The sequence below is a fragment of the Crotalus tigris genome, unplaced genomic scaffold (genome assembly GCF_016545835.1).
Source record: "Crotalus tigris isolate CLP2741 ecotype Arizona unplaced genomic scaffold, ASM1654583v1 scf7180000017735.2152567, whole genome shotgun sequence".
NCBI lineage: Eukaryota > Metazoa > Chordata > Lepidosauria > Squamata > Viperidae > Crotalus > Crotalus tigris.
This window is the reverse complement of record NW_024096601.1, coordinates 2,026,755-2,039,201: the sequence shown is the minus strand read 5'-3', so window position 1 is coordinate 2,039,201 and position 12,447 is coordinate 2,026,755. Positions and strand designations below refer to the sequence as shown.

General features: G+C 44.9%; 1 protein-coding gene across 2 annotated transcripts in view; it reads left to right on the top strand.

Moving 5' to 3' along the window:
* Positions 1 to 12,447, top strand: part of MAPK6 (mitogen-activated protein kinase 6) — a 29,253-nt gene that overhangs the window by 6,813 nt on the left and 9,993 nt on the right. The window contains exon 1 of one of the 2 annotated variants that reach the window (XM_039339601.1): positions 6,524 to 6,708. The exons of the other annotated variant lie outside the window; for it this stretch is intronic. The gene's annotated coding sequence lies outside the window, so the exon portion shown is untranslated. Of the gene's footprint in view, positions 1 to 6,523; positions 6,709 to 12,447 lie in introns of those variants that run through there. 2 annotated transcript variants of the gene reach the window in all.

Here is a 12,447-nt window from a genome sequence, read left to right as displayed (position 1 = left end):
ACAACTACACAGCTCTAATTGTCCTTGGCAACTTAGCCAAATAAGTTATCCCCCTCCATTCAGTAAAACCTACCAGATAATCTGATTATGGCCCCTCTTGTTTGAAAGGGGAGGAAAGATTGGACCTGTTTTCTTTATTGGTGAAGACGTTCAACAATGTGGGAGAGCTGGAACACAATTGCAGACATCTGCCAAAAATGTTTCCACCTCAGTCTTCAGGGAACTCTCAATGCAAGGGTCCCCAACTAAGTTCTTTTAATCTGAATAACCTCGGATACTTGCAAAGAGCGTTTCTTAGCAAGCAATTGAACATACAATATTATCGACACTGCACGTAGTTGAAAATCTCCAGGCAAGCAGTCTTCTCAACTTTAGTGGACATTTGAGAGGCCATGATGATGATGATGGGCAAACGTAGTCAGAGTAATGAGCAGTGCTGGATCAAGGCATTTTTCTGCATTTCTTTCCCCACCAAGTCTCACTCACTCTGGCGAAATCAGCTTTAGGAATGTCTCTTAGGGAGAAGGGAGGGAAATTCTTATGGGGGAAAAATTGTGTTATTCTTGTACTTCCCTAGTGACCAGCTGACCAAAGGGAATGCATAAATAGTCTGCAAACTCAGATAATGGATTAAGGTACTAACAACATTAAGGCCATGGTGTAAATCCAGTGGTGCTGGAGAAGACTCTTATGAGTCCCTTGGACTGAAGGGAGATCCAGTCAGTCAAGCCTAAAGAAAATCAACCCTGACTGTCCTTTGGAAGGACAGATCCTGAAGCTGAAGCTCAAATACTGTGGCCACCAAGGGAGAAAAGAGGATTCCTTGGAAAAGACCCAGATGTTGGGAAAGATGGGAGGCAAAAGGAGAAGAGGACAACAGAGGAGGAGATGGTTAGACAGTGTCATCCGTGCAATGGAAGATGAATTTGGGCAAACTCTGGGAGGTAGAGGCGGGGATTGGAAGGCTTGGTGTGCTGTGGTCCATGGGGTTGCGAAGCGTCAGACACGACTTAGTGACTGAACAACAACAGACGAATCTAGTCTCAATAATCCCACTTATGTATTACCTCAATCTCAACCACAGCCAGCTTCTGAGTACAGTACGAGTTGCTGGTGCCTACATGAGAGCTGTTGTGCTTTCACTCTACATCACATTCCTTCTGCATGGCTGTTTCGTTCTTCTGGGAGGCACAGCAGGTTGAGTCCTTATTTTGTAACTAGACTTGATTAACTAAGCTGTGGTGGCTGAGTTTCTCCATCCCGTAAAGCTGCAAGTCAACCAGCCACATGCTAAGTTTGTGTGAAGAACCTAATAAAGGTTGGGTCAAAAGCATCCCAGTTCTAATACATCATAAGACTTCTAGGCCTGAGGGTGAGTTGCTATATACTCTTGAGTTGAGAGTAACCCCATTCAACACATGAGGACTAAAGTTATAAGGACAAATTTAATGGGAGGATGTATCTATGGAGGTGTTTCTCCATCTCTGGAGGTGTTTAATTTTAATTATTTTTTTCTGTACGTTGGCAGAGTGTTCCACCAGCTCTGCAATTCTGAGATTCTACAGATGTATTCTCTACTTAGGATTGTGGGTCCCTTAATTTTATTCGGAGAGAAAAGCAGTTCGCATTGGATAAAGGCCATGGGGCAAAGTCTTGTAGAAGAAGACCTTGCAATGTTTACTGTGGGCCACTGAAGATGGAGCAGATGGGTCCAGATGGGTGCAGCAAATAGAGTTGAGGAGAAGCTGTTTTCTTTGCTTCTTATGCTACCTTTAAGTCTACTTTAGGGCTGTGCAAAAGGTAAACCTCGGGTTGTTCTGCAGAAGGTGCCCTATTGACAGGCTGGGAGACTAGGAGGTGAGCAGGGTTAATGAAGCATTAGGGTCAACAGAAGCGTGTACCGTGGGAGAGACGGAAAACATGAGTCACCTGGAAAAAAAATTGAAGAAAGCTACAAGTTATACAGGAAAAGCCAGTCACTGAACTTATTGGCTTCCACGCTAAGTATCTCTTAAATCAATGGAATAATCACCAAAGATCACAAAATCTCCTTTGGGACCAACACTTTTGGATTCTCCACATTGCATTGCTAAGTAGCTGCAATTATTAAACACTATCAAATCTTTGACATCAGTTTGGTCTACAGGTTAAGGCATCAGGCTAGCAAACAAGAAGTGGTGAGTTCTAGTTCCACCTTAGCCACGAAAGCTGGCTGGGTGTCCTTGGGCCAATCATCAGGAGACTGAGAGTTCTAGTCCTGCCTCATGCATGAAAGCCAGCTAAGTGACTTTTGGCCAATCACCAAGAGACGGTGAATTCTAGTCCAGCGTTAGACACAAAAGCCGGCTCGATGACTTTGGGTCAATCACCAGAAGACTGAGAGTTCTACCTCATGCATGAAAGCCAGCTGGTTGATTTTAGGTCAATCATTCACTCTCAGCTCAATTCACTTCACAGGGTTGTTGTTGCTGTTGTTGTTGGAAAAAGAAGAGGAGGAAGGAGTATTAAAGATACTGCCTTGAGCTATTTATAAAAACAATAAAGACAGGATCAAAATTAAAAAAAAAACACCAGGCTTATTCCACTTGTCTCTACCTTTGGCCCATCCCTTTTAAATTAAATATAGCCTATAGATTTCTGTTACGCACTGCTGGAAATTTTTGGAATCTTCCTAATCTAATTCAACGCGGGTTTTGCAGAAAATATGTGCACATCTCTGACCACCTGGCCATCTTTATCGCCCTATCATTTTCATTATCTGTTAACTTTCTGCAACAGCTTTGAACTGTGATCTTCAACTGAGCTAGGGTGGTGGTGGTTAAGAAGCAGTATTTTTCTGGAGACGTAATTCAATGCTTCAATTTGCTAGGAAGCTGGTTGACAGTTGCAAAAACAGTTCATACTCAAAGGATACCAAGTTTAAACTCAATCCGGTCCAAAATGTTGAGCCAGCTGATTGATTGATTTGATTGATTGATATTCATCCACCATTTGACGCAGTAGTTTTTCCTGCCTTTTTCAACTGGATTGGTGGCATAGAGAAGAACCCATCAGCCCTAACTCTTTTTATGATAAAATTATTTGCCTCTTTATCGGTTGGCTTCTAATTTCCTTTCTTCCAGATTATCCCTGACGGGGTAACTTCAGCAGTTGTGAGCAACTAGGATACTCCACTGCAATATTTTTCAAGCATTGTTTGAAAAGCATTGTTAAGATGTGTGGACTTCAACTTCCAGAATTCCCCAGCGAATTGTGAGAGTTGAGGTCCACACGTTTAAAGTTGCTGAGGTTGAAAAAAACGCTATCCTAAACTTTATTGTTATTTATTTGGTGTGACCTTGGTGTGTGCTATATAATGCCTATGTTTGTGACTGGCAAACCATGTTTTAGACTTAATGTGATTTGTGGACACTGCCAACCCTGGTTTAATTAAGCAATCATGATAAGAAAAAGGTGTGTATGCAACCTCTGAAATTTATCACAGATACTCTTTTTTATTCCGTAGCCAGCAAGATGGCGTGAGATGATTGTGATTTGTTAAAATGGTCAAATCTCCTGCTTTGGAACATCTGTCTGGTCCCTTCCCTGATGTGGTTCTAAAAATATCGAGAGAGATCTTTTTGTGCCAGTTTAATTTGGCCTTGCCAGATATTGGATTGTTTCATTTCTGTTCTCTGACCCATGGCTTTGATTTTAATGGACTGGAACTGTCATTTGTTGTAAAGCCTACATTCAATATTCTTGATTTGATGTTTCCTAAAAGTGTTATGACCGTCCTTGATTAGATAACAAATGTTTTAACACAATAATAACACCATTTTTTTTTATTTGTAGGAATAGACTCAGCCCCAAACTTTGCACACTGTCTTCCTATCAATCCGCCATCATAAAAATCTGATAACAGAAAGAATTCCAGATGATTAGGTGTTACTTTCATGGAGCCATTTTGCCAAATGGCCAGATATACCAGATATACAATCTTAAGGTCATCCAAACCCCACCCATTTTAATCTTCTCAGTCATCCAGGTCATGGTTGTCCCAAAGGTGCTTTTTCAAAAGGCAGCTGGATTTTCTTGAAGTCACTTCGCTTCTCATCCAAGAAACTTCTTCAGTTCTGAACTGAAGAAGCTTCTTGGATGAGAAGCAAAACATCTTCAAGGAAAAACAAAGGAAGTCCAGTTGCCTTTTGAAAAAGCACCTTTGGGACATGGCTTGCCAAATTCTGCAATAAAGACACATCTTGGCATCTGAATATCTTTTCCAAGATCTTCCTGGCCGTTCTATCAAGTGCTAGCTTGTGGCATATTTCTTGACTGCTTCTTCCTGTACTGTTGATGGGTGATGCTAAAGGCAGAAGATACCCACCAATTTGCTACTTTCACTGTCAATTTTAAGGTGGGTCATTCTATCTGTTGTCATTAGTTTAGCCTTTTTATATTTAATGTTGTGGTTATATTTAGGTTCGGCTTAATAAGTGACATAGCGTTGTTGATTGCATAATATGACCCCACATTGTTCTGTTATGAAGTTTATTCTTGTTTGGGAGCAGGGGATGGTTAGAAGAGGTTAAAAACTCATAAATGCCCTGTTTTGGCACTTAGTACCGGCAAGATCATCACCTCAGGGAGATAGGGAACTGTTTTCCTACCTCATCTGGCAACCGTTCTGTTTCAACCTGGAGTTTTTCCAGCTCAGTCAAAATAGTTCATGTTTAACAAAACAGTTAAACCTTGGACTTGCACGCAAAGCATGTCCCGTTCTTCCAAGTGACTTTTTTTTTCTCCTCCATGAATGACACAGCACTACCACTCAGAAAACTGAATTAAATAGTGTAAAAGATTGCACTGCACCCATTTTATACCAGGAGTTCCATCCAGCAGCCGTCAAGAGCTGCTGTTTGGAAAAACAGATGGATCAGGGAGGAAAGGAAACGCATGAAAGAAAGCAAAGGAGAACCTGAAGTTCTTTCAGATGCAAGGGTTTATTTAAAAGATTTGTTTAGATTACAGCCCTATTTGCGCTAACCCCAATAAGCCGGGCTAAATGCAGCCGGTTTTTGAGTCACCAGGCAACAGCAGGTAGGATTATGAATGGCAAAGGTGCGGTAAAGATGAGAGCTGCACCCGCAATCCTAAACTTGTTTACGCAAAAGTAAATGCCACCCTGGCAGCCAGGTGCACTGCTTTGGTGCACCACCCAAGGAACTGTAGTTACCAACCAGTCAAGAAGTCTAATAAACAAGGAAACCGAACCGGACAGCGAGGTAAGGCCTTCCATCGATCAGTCCAGCTTTAACCAGAATAGAGCTGGAAGGGACCTTGGAGGTCTTCTAGTCCAGCCCCCTGCTCAAGCAGGAGATCCTATAGCATTTCAGACAAGTGACTGTCCAGTCTCTTTTCCCCTCAGCCCCCAGCCATGGCATCTCTCCTTAGGGATCTTTCTCTTGCCGACTTTTCCTGCTTTTCAGTGAGTTGTTTTTCCAAAAAACCTCAAAAGGCCTGGCCTTGATTACCCTCAAAGACAAGTCCAGCTTTTCTACACTTCTTTGGACAGTCTCCATGTTGGGATTGGGAGAAGCTGAGATCAGCAGCAGCTGTTTCTCAGAAACCAGCTGATCGTTTCCCTTCTCTTCGGAAGGGCTGCAGAGCTGCTGACCGCCAGGTGTTGTGTTGAGGGACAGACAGACAGACAGATATACAAGATATACAAATACATACAGCCCTATCATCTGTGGGTATCTTCTACATTTATGGAAATATGAGAAAAGTATGCTGTCGTGTACATGTGTGTATACATATATATGTGTGTGTGTGTGTACATGTGTGTGTGTATGTGTATATATGTGTGTATATAGAAAGTTTTTTTCCAGATAGACCAGTCTGGTTGATGCACCTTGGTATTTTGACTGCTATACTCCAGTTCTACTTATAATCACACATATGTGTGTATGTGTGTGTAGGTATATGTGTGTTTATATATGTGTGTGTGTATATAGTGTGTGTGTGTGTGTGTTTATATATGTGTGTGTGTGTGTGTTATAGGCTATTTTACCTTATGGAATTATATAGATTATGTTATACACATATATACTTCTGTACACGTGCATCTTTGTGAGTGTGTTACAAGTATTTCATCTTATGTCGTATATTCACACACACACACACACACACATATATATATATATATATACACATACATACACACACACACACACATATTATATAAACAGACACATATATATTTGTGTTTCTATGCCAGGCTATTCCTGTCGCTCATTATTTTCCTTCTCTTCCGCTTCAGACGCGCGGAAGTGCGCGTGCGCGAGCTGCCTTTTCGTCTCTCTTCCCCCCCCCACCTCCACCCGCCCGCGCTCTCTTTTCGAACCACCTCGCGCCCAACCGCCACGTAGCGAGCGCGCGCGCGCGCCAGCGCGGGTCAGGGAGGGAGTCGAGCGGGCGGGGCCTTCCTCCCCCTCGGGGGGCGTTCCCGCGCGCGGCCCCGCCCCGGGCCCCGCCTCCCCTTTCTCTCGCCCTCTCCGCCGGGTTAGATGGCCGGAGCCGCGGAGGGAGCCGCGCCGCTTGCGCCGAGCAGATCTTTCGCGCGGGGCCCGGCAGCTGCTGGAGCGGCGGCGGCGGCGGCGGTGCCGTGAGCGGCGTGCGGCGCTTCGCCTAGTCCTGCTCTTCGTCCTCATGAGCCTGGGCAGCCCCGTGAGTCGGGCGAGTGGGCGTCGCGGGCGGGCGGGCGGGCGCCTGCCTTCCTTCCTTCGCTGCCTCCGCTGCACAAAGGCGCTTTGTTCTCGCGCGCCCCGCCGGGCCCGAGGCGCCGGGAAGACCGGCCGAGCCAGCCTTCCGCAGTGCGGCGAAGCCGGGCGGGCGGGCGGGCGGGGACGGCTCTGCCTCTCTCCGCCGGCCGGCCGGCGCTGCCCGGCTGCTGGGGGAGCCTCCCGGGCACGGCTCCCCGAGCGTCCCGCCAGGCTCCCCGGGCGCCCCCCCGCGGCGTGGTCACGTCGGGCCGTCCCTGGCCGCGTTCCCACGACCCGGGGAAAACCCGGGTTGGCTGCCCCGCGGTCGTGAGAATCTGGGTTAAGGGAACCTGGGTTGCGATTCCGGGAAGCTGGGCGAAGCGGCATCTTGGCGCTGAAGCAGAAGACGCTCCGACGCCACGTGTTTGCCTCCCGAATCCCCCCCCCTCCCCGGGAAAGGTGGTCGTGGGGACGGAGGGCGAGGGGTTTAAACGGAGGGGGGCGTTGGGCAGTCTTTGGGACCCCCCAACTCAAGGAAAGACCTATGCCCCCCCCCCTTTATGTCGCTTGCCCACTGGAGTAAGTCCTGCTTCTTGGCCATGGAAAGGCCAGGACCAGCCTGGAAGGGACCCCCAAGATCTGTGGCTGAGCCAGGGGAGGGTAAGGGAGGGGGGACTTCAAGAAAGGCTGGTGGGCTTTTGGGGAAAGCCACAATGCCCCCCAGAAAGGCTCCAGCTTCCAAGTGGCCGCTGGCTACCAAATGGTCAGCAAATCAATTCAATTTAATGCAGGATGGTGGTGGTGGGGGGACGTCTCTTTGCCTTATTGCCAGAGACGGAGCCCCAACAGATGTTGGGGTGGCAGATGTGACACGTCCTTGGCAAGAGTCTCCGTCGTTCCTCCTTGTCTCTGCCAGTTCCTTCCCCCCCCCCCCCAGCCAGCCACCCCGCCACCCCCTCCCTGGCCAGTCAAGACTGCGGCATTGGCGGCTTCCCCTTTGCCTTTCGGACATCCTTCATTCATTGCTGGGCCTCCTAGGGGGGGGCTCTCCTTAGCCCCCGCAGCAGCTGCGGGGGTCTGTGTCAAGTTACAGAGGGATCCAGTGTATGTGTGTGTGTGTGTGGGGGGAAACTTGGGCTCTGGTACTCTTTTAAGTCGCTGCTAATTAGATCTCTCCTCCTTGATGTTGCTGTGGTATTGCTCTGCAGATTAAAATTAAAAAAAAAAAAACCCAACCCAGCCACCCTATTGCCTTCTTGGTCCTGATGGGATTAGGAACTGCCTTGATTGGGTTTTCAAAAGGACCCCATTGGCTCTTGCCACCCTCCCATTAGAGAGCCCACCCTGCTAATAGAGAGGGGAGGGTGTCTTTGCTCTGGGTGACTCTTTCAGAAGACCACTGCACCCTCCCTTGCAAGGAGAAGCAGGTTACAGCTGGGTGAGTGTTGTGCTCCTAAGTAGGGGTGGATAGGTAACTGTGTGTTTGAATTCATCTTCTCTTAAGAAAGTGCCATTCTTTGGGTCTTTAATTCAAACACTCTCGGTCTTCGGTAGCCTTTCCTCCCCCCCAAAGGGTACAAACCAAGATAGGGGTTAGATCCCTCCAAACTCTAAAAGGCAGCTCAAGGTCCTCCTTTAGAAGGAAACTATTTTTAAATTTATAAGTATCTTTACAGAATAGTTATCATTCTTGGTTAAAACTATCTCCAGAGACCAGTGGGATTTATACATGACTGGGATATTTGAATAAATAAATGAATAAGTTGCTTGTTCTAAACGATCATTCGTTTGGAAAGATAGGCACAGTTAAGAGCCCTTAGTTTTAAGGTAGGGTTTGATTCCTGGTGTGACTGCCTAGATTAGCTTCTATAGTTTCCTTGGTATTGTTTTTCGGAAGTGGCTTGCCATTGCCTTCTTCCTAGGGCTGAGAGAACGTGACTGGCCCAAAGCCACCTAGCTAGCTTCATGCACAAGGCAGGACTAGAACTCCCAACTTTCCTGGTTGAATCCTGACACCTTAACTACTACACCAGACTGGACACAGTTAAGTAGGAAAGCTGAACTGTGACAGCTTCTTAGGCTAGGTCGACTAATAGTTGCTTAGTTATTGTCTATTTCTTAGCTTGGCATCTTCTACAGTTCAATAAACCTTGGTTTAGCAAGCTGTGTGATCACAGTACTTTCTCAAGACTAAAATCAGACTCAGTTCAGGTTTATTTCAGTCCAAGAAATTTTCACTAAAATATATATTAATTTCTAAAGTAGCCTACCTATAGCAAAGTAATTCAGTTTAGTTGTAGTTTCTGTTATATGCTGCTACCTTTTTTTTTTTTTTTGTGGTCGGCCTCGCTTTCTGAAAGAGTGGGAAACTTGTCCCAGCTATTCACAGTTTACAAAGTAAAAGTTTATTTGGAAGTAAACTGGGCAAAGATCAAACCGCATCTCTTTCTTCAAGAGCTTGAAATCGGAGTGTTGGCGGGATGCATAATCTTTAGCTTACGATGGGGAAAGTGAAGTAATTTAATGACTTTTAATCAGAGGGAGCATGTGTAAATTAACAGTAACTTGGCCTTCAGAATGTGTGGGGACTAAGTGGGAGGTTGAGAAAGGGCTGCAGTTTCAGGAATCCTTACAATGACTCACTGCGTACAGCTTGCAACGTGGCTGATATTTTTTTTTAAAAAATCCACCTAAGCGCTCTCACTGTGTTACACAAATGGGGCTCGGGAATTTTATCAGGTTGTATAACAGCTTTTTTTCCTTCCCAATTCTTCTTTGTAAAAAGACATTGCTGCTGCCTGTCCAATAATCTTCTTTTAAAAAAAAAAATCTAATAATGCTAGAAGCTTTTCATCCTTTTCAAGTTTTCTAAATAAATCAACCCTAATACAGCCCGTCCTCGGCTTACAACCACAACTGACCCCAAAGTTTCTGTTAAGTGAGATGCTTGTTCAGTGAATTTTGCCCCACGTTAACGACCTTCCTAAGCAAATTGCTGCAGTTGATAAGTTAGTAAGAAGGTTGTTAAGTGAGACTGGCTTCCCCCCCCCTCCATTGACTTTGCTTGTCAGAAGGTCGCCAAAGGGAATCACGTGACTCCGGGACATAGCAGTGGTCATAAGTATGAACCAGTTGCCAAGCGTCCGGATTTTGATCATGTGAGCAGGTTGCTGCTACGAAGGTCGTAAGTGTGAAACACGGTCCTAAGTCACTTTTTCAGTGCTGTGGTCCGTTTGAACGGTCACTAAATATGCTGTTGTAAGTTGAAGGCTACCTGTATTTGTCAGCCTGCCTTCCCTAGGGTGCAGTGTGTGGGAAATGGTCAGCTGCAAGTAACATTTCCCAACAAAGATGGGCAAGAGAATTAAGGTTAATTTGGAAGGATCATGTTGTAAAGAATGCAGAACTCTTTAAAGCTGTGTGTGTGTGTGTGCGTGCGTGCGTGCTTGCGTGCTTTGTGCCTGACATGTAAATCTGTATCCAGAGCATAAATAAAGCTGCACAACACCATGTATGTGGCTAGTTGTTCTCTACTAGAATGGATGTATTGTTGGGCTGCTAATAATAATAATAAAAAAAAATTGCCTGACTTACTGACTACACCAAGGTTGGCCAATTAGGCAACTTTATGACCTGTGGACTTCAACTCCCAGAATTCCTGAGCCAGCACAGCACAGTTGGCTCCGGAATTCTGGGAGTTGAAGTCCACAGGTCATAAAGTTGCCATAGTTGCCTTCCCCTGGACTACACTTTTAAAACAGCTGAGCTGAAAATGAAGGGCTGCAAATATTGTAAAGATTGGTGTGCATGTGTGTGAAAGAGAGATCCATTGTGGCCTCTGCCGTAAGTCTAGACATCTTTCATTAGTCTGTTTATTCTTGAAGGATAGCTGTGCTGTACAGTGACATAACTCCCAAAGTTTTGTTGTGGGCCAGCCATGGGTGGTTTGAGCAAACAAATGTAGGCCATGAAAATTCCAGCTTCTAATCTCCCTTGGTTCTTGTTGTCTTCAGGCAGGTAACACAATTTGTCATGACCTTTTGTGGGTTTATTGTAAATGTAAGAGAGGTGAAAATGGCAGAGGACAAATGTTACTCATGCTTTCTTTCAGGAGGTTTTTAAAGTTGGGTAGGGCCGTTCTTAGAATTTGAGAGTTGAAGCCTAATGACTCATGATGTCATAAGCTCTGGGTAAGTTTGAGTAGCTTCTTCCAGGTAGAAGAACCAGAAAGCTATGTTAAAAGCTTTTTTTTGTTTGTTTGCTTGCTTAATATATATTGTGGTCACAATATGACTTGGGGGAAAAATGAGTTAATGAGCCATATTGAATGGTGTTCTTTCTCGCTGTGACATATGCAGGAGCATCTGACTCAGAGGGAAACTTTTAACTCCGTGCCCTGCCGTCTTTGGTAAAAAAAAAAAATACTTTTAAGCCGTGATTGAAGTATAGCTAGCTTCAGAACGAACAGCCCCAAGGTTTTGCTAGGCCCACTTTGTGAGCAAATAGGCAGCGAGAACTTGTGGCTTACTGGAAAACAGTTGCAAACTGAAGTTCAAGTTGTGTGAGATGATGATGAAAAGGTGAACCAGGCAGTGTCCTTGAGTGGACAATCTGCATAGTTAGCAATAAAAGGCAGGGAAAACCTGTTCATTAAATGGCATATCTTTTTATTTGACTACCAAAGAATAGTTAACCGCTTTCCTTTCTATCAAACTGTAAGTTAAGAATTTGCCCGATTGGCGGTTGATTCCGTTTTCATGCGGAAAAAGCAGTGGGCTGCTGTAGAGACAGTTGTTTTTCTGACACCGATATTACTAGTTTTTCAGTAGCGGTTCAGCAACAAGCTGAGCCTTTTCTTCCTGTTAAAAAACCTCAGCCACATTTGAGTGATACTATTTCAGAACACCCGGTTTGGTGCCTACAGCCAAATATGGAAGGTGGAAGTTCTTGAAGAGAAAAGGAATAGAGGCCAACAAGAGAGCATTGTAATGTAACAGAAGACTTTCTAAAATAATGGCATCTCCATAGAAAGTGACGTCATCAAGCGAAGTCATAATCCAGGGGTCTTCAAACTTGGCCCTTTTATGACTTGTGGACTTCAACTCCCAGAATTCCTCAGCCAGGCACCTGTGCCTGGCTGAGGAATTCTGGGAGTTGAAGTCCACAAGTCATAAAAGGGCCAAGTTTGAAGACCCTTGTCATAATCTATGAAACTGAGCCATTGGAGAGGAGCATTTGGAAACCAGAGCATGTAGCTGGTATATGGGGGATCCACAAAAGGGTTGCTTTAATTGTACGAGCAGATAGTTTATAGGTTTTTCACATTCCATGCAGCTATGATCCACTATTGAAAATGTTTAACTAAGATGTACCTAGAAATAATGGCTGTTCTTTGCTCTCCGCTTTCTTTGCTCTCCACTTTCATCTAAAATAGCATTTATTATTGAGGGGTATGTATTTCCTGGAATGTGCTAAGCATGCAAAATACCTTGATTTCTAATTCTGTTTTTACCCCAGTTGATTATGGATGCAGAAAGTCCTGTCCAGGACCGATTGGCAGACTGAATTATTTCAGATTCATTCTTCTTTGTAAAATGTGCTTAATCTTTTGCTTTTTACAACTGGCTTCTTCACGCTTTTTTTTTTTTGGTTAGGAAGTATCCCCCCAGCGGGACTATGTTTTATTATTTTATTTTTTAAAAAA